Source organism: Anguilla rostrata, unplaced genomic scaffold (assembly GCF_018555375.3).
Source record: "Anguilla rostrata isolate EN2019 unplaced genomic scaffold, ASM1855537v3 scaf0156, whole genome shotgun sequence".
Classification (NCBI taxonomy): Eukaryota; Metazoa; Chordata; class Actinopteri; order Anguilliformes; family Anguillidae; genus Anguilla; species Anguilla rostrata.
In genome coordinates this window covers 1-14,647 of record NW_026985715.1, presented here as the reverse complement: position 1 = coordinate 14,647, position 14,647 = coordinate 1, and the positions used below count along the sequence as shown (strand labels likewise).

At 44.6% G+C, this 14,647-nt stretch overlaps 1 long non-coding RNA gene across 1 annotated transcript; it reads left to right on the top strand.

Annotated features, from left to right (window-relative positions):
* The first annotated feature begins 9,457 nt into the window (after nucleotides 1-9,457).
* LOC135246304 (uncharacterized) lies at nucleotides 9,458-14,647 on the top strand. The gene is made up of 3 exons (XR_010327604.1): nucleotides 9,458-9,617; nucleotides 13,824-13,965; nucleotides 14,579-14,647. It is a non-coding gene; the product is annotated as an uncharacterized LOC135246304 (long non-coding RNA).

Genomic DNA, 14,647 nt, shown 5'->3' with positions numbered 1-14,647 from the left:
TGAAATTTTTTGGTCAAACTTGTCCGTGGTTTTACAGAAGATATTGTAGCCGATTAAGTGAACGTGCAGATGGTACATCATAATGCAGTGTATACGTTCAGTGAAAGCTGGGTAGATTTGGTGCAAAAGCAATTGTTGATAAGTAATAGGCAAATATTAGTGAACAAAAAAAGCACAGTTCAGAAACTTGCTTCCGGCAGGACTTGAACCAGGGACCCTGTGATCTATAGACCATGATATTGAACACTCAGCCACAAAGGAACTAGCTGTTGAGACAGGAAATGTTTTAGAGTAAAAAGATATGTCTATTTTGCATGTGTATGTGAGATTTTGATTGGATCGTGTAGGCGAAGGATTGGCTGGTGTTGGTAAAATGTCCAATGGGGAGACATTTTGTTTGTAGGCTAGGCGGCAGGAAGAAGGAGGAGGAGAAGGAGGAGAAAACGCAAAATCCCCTTAGTTTAGGGCTTTATTGTGTGGACGTGTGAAGTTGTTTATGAATTCTGTCTGTTGAAATGGGGTCAGAATGTACAGAAATTAGTGTTTTTAAGGGCTGAGTGTCTATGGCTGTTGTGGTTATATTTGTGGGGAACCCTGAAGTGCCAAACTCTCAGTGCTGAATTAATATATTAAACTCATATAAAACAAGCTATTTATAATGCCAGAGAAAACACTTAAAGGTTCAAAATATATTTACCTTGTTGCTCCTGATGTAAATTAAGAACAGTTCCTCAGATTAGACCGTCTACCGTAATTTAAACCGGTGAACGTTAGTTGGCTGCCTTGTTTGAAGCTGACTTAAGGTAATAACACTGTAAAAATTAATATCTCTTTACATTTGGTAACGTTACCATACTTATCCATAGCTTGTCGTAACTTTTTCCCAGTTATGATTCAGTTAAATTTGCGGTTATCTTTACCTACCGACGCAGGAAAATAAAACAGCGATTTACCTCATTCAATATTTGCGCGTCTCTCAGCCCGAGAGACTCAAGCAAGCGATTGGTCTTGGTAGACATACGCGCTCTGATTGGCTATCCCCTTCAATTCATTGGTATATTCTTGGTAACGAACAGGGATTTGATTGGATCTCTACCAACAATTACAGAGACTCACGGCTTCCTCGGGTGCCTTTAGAACTGACCTATTTTTGGCCGGACCGCAACAGCGGGGCCAGCCCTACAAACACGAATGTCTGTGATTGACTGACTGAGTGAGTGATAAAGTTACACCGCCCATGTCTGTGACGTTGGCCGGTTCGGTCCACTAGGCTTTAACCTGGTCTTTTTATACGGTCTATGGGTGGCACCCATTTGAGTTATGTGTAATCTAATTGAGCTCATTTTTTCTGGAAAATATACACTCAATTCAACTTTTTTTTGAAGTTGATATTATTACTACTACTACTAATAATAATAATAATTGTAGGAGCCATTCATTTATGTTGGTTTATAATAAGAACGCCAAAAAGATATTATGAAGTTCATTTATTCTGTTCTACATTTAAGTTGAAATTATAATGGAATTTATTGTGTATTTGTTATTTATTGTTTAGTGTGCATTAATTATTTTATGAGTGTGTCCCTCTATAGGAGAAGGGGGAATAAATTATATTTAAGATGGTGCGGTGAGGCGGGCCAGCGAGAGTAGACGGGTGCGAGCGGAAACGGTCATTGACCGTGTTTTGCACAACCGAAGTGGACCTGTGGAATCTGGAAAATTTTAAATGGACTTTAATTTTAAGTTTATTATTGCAGTTTTATGTTCATTTGTTTTGTAAATAAATTCAACAAGAGCAACAACAATAATGCATTTTTATTTTCATTACAGCACGCGTCAGACAACTGCACCCAACTCCCAGTGAAGTGGATAAAAGTGGGAAATGTTTACTGGAACATAGGAAACAAAAGGACAGAAACTTAACCTATTTTTACCACTACAATAATAGTAATAGTAATAACCATAATAATTTGTTTTTAATGACATTTAACGTGATATTACATTACATTACATTACAGGCATTTGGCAGACGCTCTTATCCAGAGCGACGTACAACAAAGTGTATAACCATAACCAGGAACAAGTATGACGAAACCCCTAGAGAGAAGTACCGGTCCAAGTGCAGGGAACAACCGCATAGTTCAACTTGGACCCTGAAGGTTAAACTGATTAACACTAACACAACGAGAATGGCAACAACGCAATCTATGGAAAAAATACAAGCAGTAGTTAAGACAGTTAATGCACCTAAGTCACCTACGAAACAGCTGCCTAGTTACAACCCTAAGCTTACAGTCATTTACAGGGGGGTAGGGAGGGATGGGGAGAGGTGCAGCCTGAAGAGGTGAGTCTTCAGTCGTCGTTTGAAATGGGTCGGTGTCTCATGGTAGGCCTACCATAATATGAAGGCGTTCAAAACCTGACAACCTTTTATAAAACCTATTAAAGAAACCACCACTAGATGGAGCCACATGCTCAATAGTCACTGAAGTCAGCATTCAGATTATGGCTAATGTTTCTCAGCTTGACAGTTGCTTTTGCAATCAAATGTCTTCATCTGCATATGAATTGGTTCAAGTAGCTTAACAGCAATCTTATCTTACTGTAAAATATTGTCTCAGTTATGTCAAGTTATATATTTCTACTTTAAAAAATAAAACTGGAACGCACTCAGACACCAGAGAGCCATCAGGCACCAGCCACACCTAATACCAGCTGATCTGGCTGCTCCAGCTGTCTGTGTCACACTGGGCTGCCTGTGCTGCATCCCTGCATATTGCATACTCCTGTGCTACTACTACTGTGACATTTGCAATGTTTCTAACTTTCTATTGTCTGCGTCTATGATGCCCTTTAACACAACACAGTGCTGCAATCCACATTTCTCTACAGGGACAATAAAGTCAAGTCAAGTTCAGTAGAGATGGCTTATATGAAATCCACTGTATTTTCCATGTGCAAGTAATTTCTGTTACAAAGGTCACAAGTATTTATCTATAACCTTTATATGTATAGGAAAAACTAGTTCTAAGTGCATCAAGTTAAGGCCATTTTAGAAAGTGCCATGCGATTTCTGAAAACATTTAAAGAGCATTATACATACTCTCCACACTGGAGGACATCTTGTGCATGTAGAGGCATTGTTATGGGCTCTGTTGTGGAGTTTCATGATTTTCCTCCAGGATCAGCGTGTCTCACTTTGCAAGTCTGATAGATGACTTGCTATATGTGAGAAGGAATCTGAATAAGATCATCTAGAAATTGTTGTGTATATGAAAATAACCTCTATATTATAATTGTGGGTGTTGGTCATGTGCGGTCACAACAGAACTAAACAATGCCTTTAGAATCAGGTTTCTGGGGGAGCTTATGATATGCCTGCTCCTAGGATAAAAAGTCAGATTATTAAAATATGAATAAAATCCAAACAGTTTATGAGTGAAGACCACACAGCACCGAGCGGCCCCAAAAGTACAGGAAGCATAGATAAACCCTTCAGACGTGGCCTTAAAACCATTTGAGCATAGATTTTGTACATGAGATGTGATGCACAAGTCAGCATGTGCCTGTTTACTCTGTACATTCAGATCAACCAGCCTGAGTCCATGTTCAGAGCAGGAATGCTGTATAATGTGTGTGTGCTTACACGCCGATATGAATCATCACTCCTGACCAGCAGGATGGCTGTAGGATGGTGTTAACTCTGCTCCTGTTGTCTGTCATCCACGTTAGCCAGGGGGAATCTTCTGGAAACCGCCAACAACTCTGGGAGACCCCCTTGAAACCGATGTCAGATCAGGGAGTCTCAGACAAGCAAATTCATTACAAACTACAAATTTGTTCGCAGCGTCAGTGTGTGCACTGAGTCGGGGAAGGATTACTACTCTACAGGGTTCCAAAGAAAAACTGCCACGTTATGGGGTAATAATGGGGGGAAACAATATTTACGACAACGTTATCGCTGTCTTTGTCGCCTCCAATCATGAAATTCAACCACCTAAGCTACTGCTGTAAGCAACCCAAACTCCAACTAACCGTTGTACTGTGGCAAGGTGAGTGCCACCGCTCGCGTATAGAGAGAGAGACGAGTTCGAAGTAATCACTTCTTTTTTATTTGTAGCCGAACACACAGCTTTTCGTTCACCCGGTTACATGGGGTTTTTACAATACAATCGCCGTACTGCCGTACTTCCTCCGTCACCAGCCTCGGCGAACGCCTTTTAAAACACCCAGGCTCACTGTCAAGGTAATCAGCACATCGTTAAACAATTAAACATTTAAAGAGCGGTGCTGATTAGCAACCTCAGCTGTGGCGCAGAGTCCGAGAGCCGCCCCGCCCACTCTCTCTCTGCAGCCAACGCACAAACCACGCCCCCCCCACCACATACCCCCACCGCCCGACTTAGGCCGGGGAGCCATCCGGCCGATGACCGACCCCCCCCCCCCCCTTTAGAGGCGAGAAAAGAAGTCCGCCACCACCATCTGCGCTCCCGGCCTATGAACCACCTTGAAATTAAAGGGCTGCAGAGCCAGATACCAACGGGTGATTCGCTCGTTGGCATCCTTCATGCGGTGGAGCCACTGGAGGGGAGCGTGGTCCGAACAGAGGGTGAATGGGTGACCGACCGCCCACCGGATGGCGAGGCACTCCTTTTCAATTGTGCTGTACCTCGCCTCCCGCTGGGATAATTTCCGGCTGATGTACAGCACCGGGAAATCGACTCCATCCACCTGCTGGGTCAAAACGGCCCCCAGCCCTCTGTCCGAGGCATCGGCCTGCAGGGTAAAGAGAGAAATTAGGGGTGTATGGAGTTCTGCTCGCAGGTCCATAACGTATTGTACCTCACTTTTACTGGGGCTTGGACCGTCCTCCCAGCTTTCTTTAACTAGGTCCAATATTGCCCGAGGCTTTCTACCGAATAATAACTCAAAGGGAGAAAATCCCGTGGAGGCCCGGAGAACCTCCCGCACTGCAAATAATAGAGGGACTACCCATGTATCCCAATTCCGGCTATCGTCGTGAACGAACTTCCGAATCATGGACTTCAAAGTCCTATTAAACCGCTCAACGAGCCCGTCCGTTTGGGGATGGTACACGCTGGTTCTAATAGGCCGGACGCCCAATAAGCCGCACAGCTCGTTTAGTGTGCGTGACATAAACGAAGTGCCCCGGGCAGTTAGAACCTCTTTCGGGATTCCGACACGGGAGATAATCTGAAACGGAGCCTGTGCAACACTTTTAGCTGAAATATTGCGCAACGGCACTGCTTCGGGATACCGGGTCGCATAATCCACTAAGACCAATACAAAACGGTATCCCTGGGTGCTCCGTTCAAATGGGCCGATGAGGTCCATAGCGACTCTATCAAACGGGACCTCTATTAAGGGTAGGGGACGCAACGGCGCTTTTGGGGTGGCTGGGGCTGGTGGCTGGCGTTCACTAATTGACATTCAGGACAGGACGCACACCACCGGCGTACGTCCAACCAAATGCCCAGCCAATAAAACCGAGCCATTATACAGTGTAGTGTCTTATCATACCCTAAGTGTCCCGCCATGGCGTTGTAATAAGCCGCCTGGAAAACCATTTCCCGGTGGCTTTTTGGTACCAACAATTGGGTCGTTTCTTCACCGGTCTGAGCGTCACGATACACTCCATACAACCTGTCCCTAATGATAGAAAAATAAGGGTGAGAGAGTACTGCGTCGGGGCGCACCTGCTGACCATCAATGCGCATCACTTGGTCATAGGCAAAGCGTAAGGTGTCGTCCCGAGACTGCTCGAGTGGGAAATCCTCCATGGGGTGGAACACCGGGACCCGGGGAGTCTCAACCTGAGACTCACCTGGGTCTGCCCCCCCCTCGGCCGTGTCGGACAGACGTCACACGTCCATATCAGTCGTGGTCACACCCCAAACAGGTTCCCAGAAATCTTTCGAAACTCCGCCCAATCAGTGCCCAAAATTAGGGGGTGCGAGAGCCGGGAGCTGACCGTAGCCTTCAGAATATGCGTTTTTCCCTGGTAACGAATTTCCACGGGTACTACAGGATACTCGTGCACATCCCCGTGCACACGCCGAACGGAAACCCAGGACGCCTTTACCAATGCCTCGGATCGAACTAGGCTTCGTTGTATCATGGACTGCATAGCCCCTGAGTCCAACAGCGTCCGGTTTTCACTCCCTTGCACCCTTACCGGGATGCAGTACGCTCCCTCTGGATCGGGAGCGGAAGTGGGCGGTCCGACCACCCGGACCAGCTGCCCCACTTCCATGATCGGACAGTCGCAGCGCAGATGACCCGGCTGCCCGCACCGCCAACACCCCAGTCGGAGCGCCTGGGGAGCCCTCTGCGAGGCGGAGCCCCCTGCCACTGAGCCTGGGTCTGTAGAGGGAAAATAAGCAGAGGGGAAATTAGGTCGAGGGAGGGGAGGGGTCGAGGCACGGGGAAGAGGAGAAGGGCCAGCACGAAGAGGGGGTCTCCTCCGGGGAGCCAGTTCCGGCAGCTCTTGCTGCTGGGAGCCAGGGTAAAGCACCAGGTGGTCCTCCACCAGCGTGACTGCCCCGTCTAAATTGGTTGGTCGGTGGCACCGAACCCAGTTGGCCGTCCCTTCCGGCAGCCCCTCCACGAACCGCTCCAGGACGACCTGCTCGACGCCCCCCCCCCGCGGACCGGATTTCCGGCTGTAGCCACTGCCGGGCCATGTCGGTCAGGCGTTGCGCGTAGGCGAAGGGCCGGTCTCCCGCCCTCAAGTTTGCCTCCCGGAACCGGAGCCTCTGATCCTCCAGGCTGCAGCCCAGCCGGTCCAGAACCGCCCTCTTGACGGAGTTGTAATCGGCCCGGGCGCCGGGAGGCAGCCCATGCGCCGCCTGTTGAGCATCGCCAGTTAAGAGGGGCAGGAGACGTACCACCCACTCCACCAAGGGCCACTTTGTGGAGTTGGGGACGGGACTGGTGGTCCTGGGAGCTGGCTTCGCCGGCGGCCGCCAGCTATTGCAGCGCCTGCATCTGGAGGGAGGCTTGTGCACGCAGCGCCTCCATCTGCTCAGCGTGCACCGCTGCCTGCCTTTCCTGCATCTGAGCCATCCCCTCTAGCATCCGCGCCAGCGCTACGAGAGGCTGTGCTACCTCTCCCCGGTTCAGGTTAGGATCCATCCCGGACTCTACTTCGCGTGGCTGGTGGGCTGAACCGTTTCTGCTTTCTTCTCTCGATACCAGACTCTCCCCCCCGTACGGGCCACCACTGTGGCAAGGTGAGTGCCACCGCTCGCGTATAGAGAGAGAGAGAGACAAGTTTGAAGTAATCACTTCTTTTTTATTTGTAGCCGAACACACAGCTTTTCGTTCACCCGGTTACATGGGGTTTTTAAAATACAATCGCCGTACTGCCGTACTTCCTCTGTCACCAGCCTCGGCGAACGCCTTTTAAAACACCCAGGCTCACTGTCAAGGTAATCAGCACATCGTTAAACAATTAAACATTTAAAGAGCGGTGCTGATTAGCAACCTCTAACAGCTGTGGCGCAGAGTCCGAGAGCCGCCCCGCCCACTCTCTCTCTGCAGCCAACGCACAAACCACGCCCCCCCCACCACATCTATATATACAGTTTAACTTGTAGGCTACAGTTGAGGCCAAAAGTTTACATGCACCTCGGCTAAAGACATTCAAACTCAATTTTTCACAACTCCACACATTTCATGTTACCATGTACATAATGAAATCTCAACACAAATGTCAAGGTTCAGGGGGGTTAGGACCCAGGTGCAGAGTGAAAAACACACAAAACTCAAAAGGATAGATACAAATAAGGACTTTACTACAACAACAAAGAAAGGCGAACACAAACAGGAAACAGATAAGGCCACGAGGGGCAAAACAACAAACTCAAAAAATTCTTAAGAACAAAAAAACACAGAACAGAGGCAGGAAGGGTAAAAGCACGTGGAACACACAGGCAAACACACAAAAGAAACACAAGAAGATGCATCCAGGTTCGGAACAAGCACAAGTCAGAAACAAACACAAGGAACCAGCACCCGAGTCAAGCGGACAAAGAACTTAAATAGACAGGGGTAACAAGACACAGGTGAACTCAAAAAACAATCAAACCAGAGGGAAGGGAAAACGAGAGGCAGGTGGGGATGATGATTAAATAACGAGACAATAATAAAATAATTGAAGGCAATAATACAATTAACCAACAGGGGAACGAGCAGGACACAAAACAGAAGTGCCGACATCTGGCGGCCCAACAGGGAAAAACAGACAGAAACACAGAACTATGACGAAAAACACGTTTTCAATGTACAAAAATGCCAAGATACTCACCCACACAAAGCACTCTCTATAAGCCTGTAATTAAAACTTGCAAAATCTAGGCCTTTAAACGTTTTTTGACATCAATACTTTTCATATAAAAAAGGGGTGGGGCAGTGAATAAATAAATACATATAATAATGGCAAATATTGTGGCCTATTAAAACATTGTTTAATCTTACAAAACTATCCAGACATTTTCCCAATTAATGTACCGTATGGCTGTGGGTTGCATAAAGTTTAGCACAGTGGTGTCAAACTCGTGCCATGGAGGGCCGTGTGTATGCAGGTTTTCATTCCAACCAATTAATGCTGCCTTAATTGAGTCCAATTACTCATTCAGCCATATGCGTTTAACTGCATTGAAGCACAGAATATAAGAAAATTTTTATTTAGACAATGCGGGTCACCATAGACGTCGGGTCACCATTGTGCACAAACCTGCATCCCTAATTCAGCAAATAATTTAACTAATTATATAATCAAAATCTGAGGCTGGAATGAAAACCTGCATACACACGGCCCTCCATGGCAACGAGTTTGACACCACTGGTTTAGCACAATAGTACCATTTATTTTACAATGTAAAAATCATATTTGTGAATAATAAAAATAAGAATAAGAATAATTTTATTCCAAACAGCACCCAAAGCACTGGATGCAGACAATTGTTCAAACATAGTGTCGCCATCTTCACAATTTCAGGTGTAACAGCTGAATAGCGAAATTTCCGTGATGGGTGTTTCACTTTCATGTGACACACACATTGAATGACAACATTCTCAGCATAGAATGAGACCATCTAACTGCTCATGATATTAGCTCTCCAACAACACCAAACATAACTTTACTGCATATTATATTGGCTAAATAGTTTAGAGAAAGACCATGAAACAAAGTCCTGGAACCAAAAACACTTAAGTGTGCCAGGAATCTGCTAAGATAAGAACCTGCTGGAAGGAGACGTTAAATCCAAACATCAATATAATTCACGAGTTGTTGAATAGGCCTGATATATGTATGTACTAAAATTTGGCAAAGATCTACATGGATTAAATATTTGTTTCTTCTGAATGACTTATTAAATACCGTGACTGATTCAGCTAAGAAATAGTATAAATATATAAAACTCCGCCCATCGAACATTCAGTTGAGCCAGTAAGTAAGGAAATGCGGTCCAAAAGAGAAACTGAAACTTAACGGTCATTTTAAAAACGGAGGAGAAAGAATCCCCAGGAAAGAAGGAATTAAATTAAATGTAAAAAACGGAGTAAACAGTCTATTGTGGAGTGGAACTGAGGTAAGAGAAGCTGAAGGTAAAGGGCTGCGGGGAGGAATGGGAATCTGTAGGTATAATCGCATTAACCAGCGTAATTCAGAAAAACTGACAACTGGCAATAAAATGGTGTGTTTAAGGCGTAGCCTGATAAGCTAAGAGCTCACACGGAGTCCGAACAAACCATTTAGACCAGAAAGTAATATTGAAATAACCTTTCAGAAAGTTTACTTCAGTAGCCTAATTTTTGATATTCCATGACCAATTCTACCTCGTGAGGAGGTAGCCTAGCGAGTCGGAGGTCACAGGACTTGTTGCTTGTTGTTGACATTTTGACACTGCAGTGTAAACCCGGATTTTGTTTTTAATTAAACAATTAAGAGGTTGTTACTTATTATTTTATGTTTTATAGGAAATCATTCCCATTACTAAATCAAATGAATTGTTTTGCAATATTGAGGCAAAATATACAGTGGAGTGATTATATTAGGTAGAGATTACTCTATATGTCATTTCATTTCAACTTTATTCAAGACTCATCTTAAAAAGAGGTCTGTAGCAGGTAAAATAGACAATACAGATAATGGCACATGATACATGTTATCATCTTACTCAGGGGCGCCCGCAGGATTCTCGTTCATGGTACGCACACTCAAAAAAGTTGCCACGCACAACATACAAGTGGGAGCAGCTCATTTTCGGCGAACGTAGAGGAACCATGTAGGCCTATTGACGTAAACAGAAGTGAATAGCTGCGTTTCCACCGCAGGAACTTTACCCCGGAACTAGGAACCTTTTGAGGAACTCAGTGCGTTTCCACCCCAGGAACTAGGGTCTAGATTTAGTTCCTGGGGCTTTATTTTACCCCCCAAAAAGTTCCTGCTCGGGGGGTAGTACTTTCGGGGGGTAGGCTCTGTCTGTGGTCACACACGGTTGTTACAACAGTAATTAGGCATCTCAGCACACAACACAACAGCACACTATAGTGCCTGGGACGGGGGCGGTATATCACCATGGTGGGTGCCAGAGCGTTTCGGGTCCTCTCAGGAGTGCACTCGGGACGGCCCTGAGCTGCATTCCATCCTCCCCGTAGCTCTCCATCGCTCCTCTAATGGCTGCTTCATACTTGTTAGGAGACATAATTTAAGTGGTGATATCTGGAATTCACGTTTTAGATAGTCAAAACTGAATTGTAGATATCTTTAATTGGAGTTACATAGAACTTAGTGGCAAAAGAAACTTCAATCTTTACTGCAAAATGTAATTTGAGATATTAAAAGTTTTTTGATGAGTGAAAATGCAGTTAGAGATATCTTAAATGAGCTCTTTGACTAGTCATAAATCAGTTACAGATACCTGTAATGTGAATCTGGTCAGGCTATTAAATGTTTATGACACAACACCTTAATTAGCACTAAACATGCACAGAAAACAAACTTTAAAGCCGCGTTTCCACCGCAGGAACTATACTCCGGAACTAGGAACCTTTTGAGGAACTCAGTGCGTTTCCACCGCAGGAACTAGGGTCTAAATTTAGTTCTGGGGGCTTTGTTTTACCCCCCAAAACGGTCCTGCTCGGGGGGTAGTACTTTCCGAAAGTACAGGAACCTTTTGGGTGGAGCTTGCAGCGCTGAACATTTCTGATTGGTCGAGTACTCGTAGCGTTTGTGTTGTATTTATTTTCCGCCATTACCCGCCATGTTTGAAAATATGCAGCGGCAAACCAATTTATTTTCATAATAACTTCAAATCAAACTTGTATGTTATGCGGCGCAGTAGCCTACTTTTGGTTATAGCCTATCAACGTCTTGGAATTATAACGTGTGCTCTTCTGTTCTTTTCTTGCTTTAGTATTCGTTTTATAAAATGCTAAGCATTCGTGCTGGGACAGCATATTACGTAGGCTACCAAAACATTCAAACGGATTAATTCGGTTGCTGAATATTTTCTTCCGGATTTTCTTTGTTAGCCCGTTGTAATTGACTCAAAACGTTTGATACAGTTATGTGAGGTATGCGGTAGTTCTGCATAATTAACATTGGTGATACAGTACAAGCAAACTGGAAATCACCTTCCGCACTTTTTATCCGGGTAAAATAACAGGTTAATTCTAGTAATCTTCCCTTTAGCTTTTTCAGACTGCTGTAATTTTACTCAATTTTACTGCCATTTTCAATTCCACGAAAAGACCAGGAAGACTATGGACTCATTTATGGTGCATGGTTCGCATCTGGAGGGCACACTTCGCTGCTCGGCTAGCAGTAACTTCGAAGGAAAGCAAACGGTGGCTGTACCACTACTAATTTACATTTTCACGCAAGTCCGAGTTTTCGTTCTATTCTTGTCATTTTGCGATTAGCCTATATGGAATTGACGACGAGAAAGTAATAAAACAGCTAATTGTTTACAACGTGTGCATGTTTTCTGCTGTTAATGAATGTGTTTGAGAGGATATATGAAAATCAATAAATACAAAAGTAACCATATATAGTCATTGTTGGTAACCCGTTGTATATAAGTGGAATAAACCCCTCCGGGCTGTCCCGGTTATTAGAAAATAATGTAGGCTACTTCGGTGGTAGTATGGGGTTACAGAAGAAATCATATGACAGATGGACCGACGACAACGTCAGTGGGCTAATTTGCCTAATCTTCGCGGTACTTTAGACCCCGGTGGAAACGCAGACAACCATTGGCTGAAGGAACCTTTTAGTTCCTGGTAAAGTAGTTCCTGGGACTGAAAGTTCTGGGTAATTTCGGTGGAAACGCGGCTTAAGATTGGGGGAACTGGCGCCCTCTAGTGTGACGGTTGGATTCAGGTAGGGTTATTATTTCCCAAATATATATAAAAATAATTGGCACCCCTAAAGATTCTTATAAATAAAATAAAATCAAACTAAATCTACACCAATATTAAGAAAAACACTTGTGGCCTTCCATGGCTTCCTGTTTCACTGGAGGATTAAACTGAGAACCTGCTTGTGAAACCCATTTTTCATCTTCGCCACAGAGAAAGACAAAGAACTGACGAACGAAATGAAAATGGTTGCTGACCTTTGAAAATCAGGCAATGGATCAAAAAATAAACTGAAGATGCTAGTTCCTACTGTGAGGGCAATAATGAAGTTTAAAACTGCTGGAGGGCAGCATGGTGGTGTGTGTGGAGTTTGCATATTCTCATCCCATGTCTGCATGGGTTTCCTCCCACAGTCCAAAGACATGCAGGTTAAGCTAATTGGAGACACTAAATTGCTTGAATGTATGAGTGTGTAAGTGCATGGCGTGTGTGCCCTGTGATGGACTGGTGACCTGTTCAGGGTTTTTTCCTGCCTCTTGCCCAATGCAGGCTGGGAGAGGCTCCAGCCCCCCTCACAACCATGTCCAGGAATATGATGTAGGATGGATTTAAGGATGCATACACTGAAAAGAAAAACACGGTGGTGGATCTTTAATGTTATGGGGCTACTTTGCTCACACTGGTCCTGGGGCCCTTGTTAAGGAAAGCAGCATCGTGAACTCTACCCAAGTACCAGGACAATTTAGCCCTAAACCTGACTATCTCTGCCAGCAGACTGAAACTAGTGGATCTTTCAGCAAGATAATGACCCCAAATTCACGTTACAATCCACAAATAAAAAGGTTAATGATGCAGAAGCATCATTGTGCAATGGCTACAACAGTCTAAAGACTGCTGAAACTCCCTGAAAACTTGTGACTCAATTGAACAGCACGGCCCATAAGCACGGATCAACAAAGACATCAGGATCTGGAAAGATTGTGGGTGGAGGAAGAGTCTAAGATCCCTCCCAATGTGTTCTCTGGTCTTATAAGATGTTATGTAAAAAGACTCAGTGCCATTATCCCTGCAAGGGGAGGGTGCACACAGTACCAAATACAGGGGTGCCAACAATTGTGACGCACAATTTTTGTAAAATTGTTGTATCATCTGAGAAATGCGTAATTTTGGTAGTTTCCATTATCATTAAATATATTCCATGTGTTGGACAATGAAAATATACCTCAGCACTGGTAATCTTTATATTCAACGATCGTAGTAATTGTTATCATGGGTGCAGAATATTTTGGAGGGAATTGTATTACTGTACAAGTTTATGGGTCAGTTAAATTCCAGATTAGTCCCTGTCTGTTCTATGAGATTTGATGTATGTGTGTGTCTGTGTGTATTGTTATGTCTGTGCGTTATCGTGTTCTTCTTGTGTGTATTTACAGGTCTGCCAATTTGGGTCAGAACCCACTTGTGAATCTGATCTGGTGTGTTCAGGTGTCCTGAGACAGGGGGCGCTGTTTCTAAAATGAGTTCCTCAGAGGAGACCGAGACTGATGATGGAACCCACGGCCCTGCGAGAAAGAGGTAAAAATGCATGAATCAGAGAGTCAATGTGCTGTGAGTTAGAGCTGCAGTAAGAGGATGAGTTTAACTGGAAGCTCTGTCTCCATGTGCTGTGAGTTAGAGCTGCAGTAAGAGGATGAGTTTAACTGGAAGCTCTGTCTCCATGTGCTGTGAGTTAGAGCTGCAGAAAGAGGATGAGTTTAACTGGAAGCTCTGTCTCCATGTGCTGTGAGTTAGAGCTGCAGTAAGAGGATGAGTTTAACTGGAAGCTCTGTCTCCATGTGCTGTGAGTTAGAGCTGCAGTAAGTGGATGAGTTTAACTGGAAGCTCTGTCTCCATGTGCTGTGAGTTAGAGCTGCAGTAAGAGGATGAGTTTAACTGGAAGCTCTGTCTCCATGTGCTGTCAGTTAGAGCTGCAGGAAGAAGATGAGTTTAACTGGAAGCTCTGTCTCCATGTTTTGTTCATTGTTCATCCTCTTACTGCAGCTCTGCAGCTGTACAAAATAAGTAATTGTACCTTACTGAACCCGTGTTCAGCAGTTGTCTACGATCATGAAAATGCACTTTTTGTACGTCACTTTGGATAAAAGCGTCTGCCAAATGAATGTAATGTAATGTAATGTAATGTTCACAGTGTTCGGGTAGAGAGGGCTGGGTCACCTGTTCCCAGCTGTCTGTCTTTGAAGAGTGACCGTTCACTGCA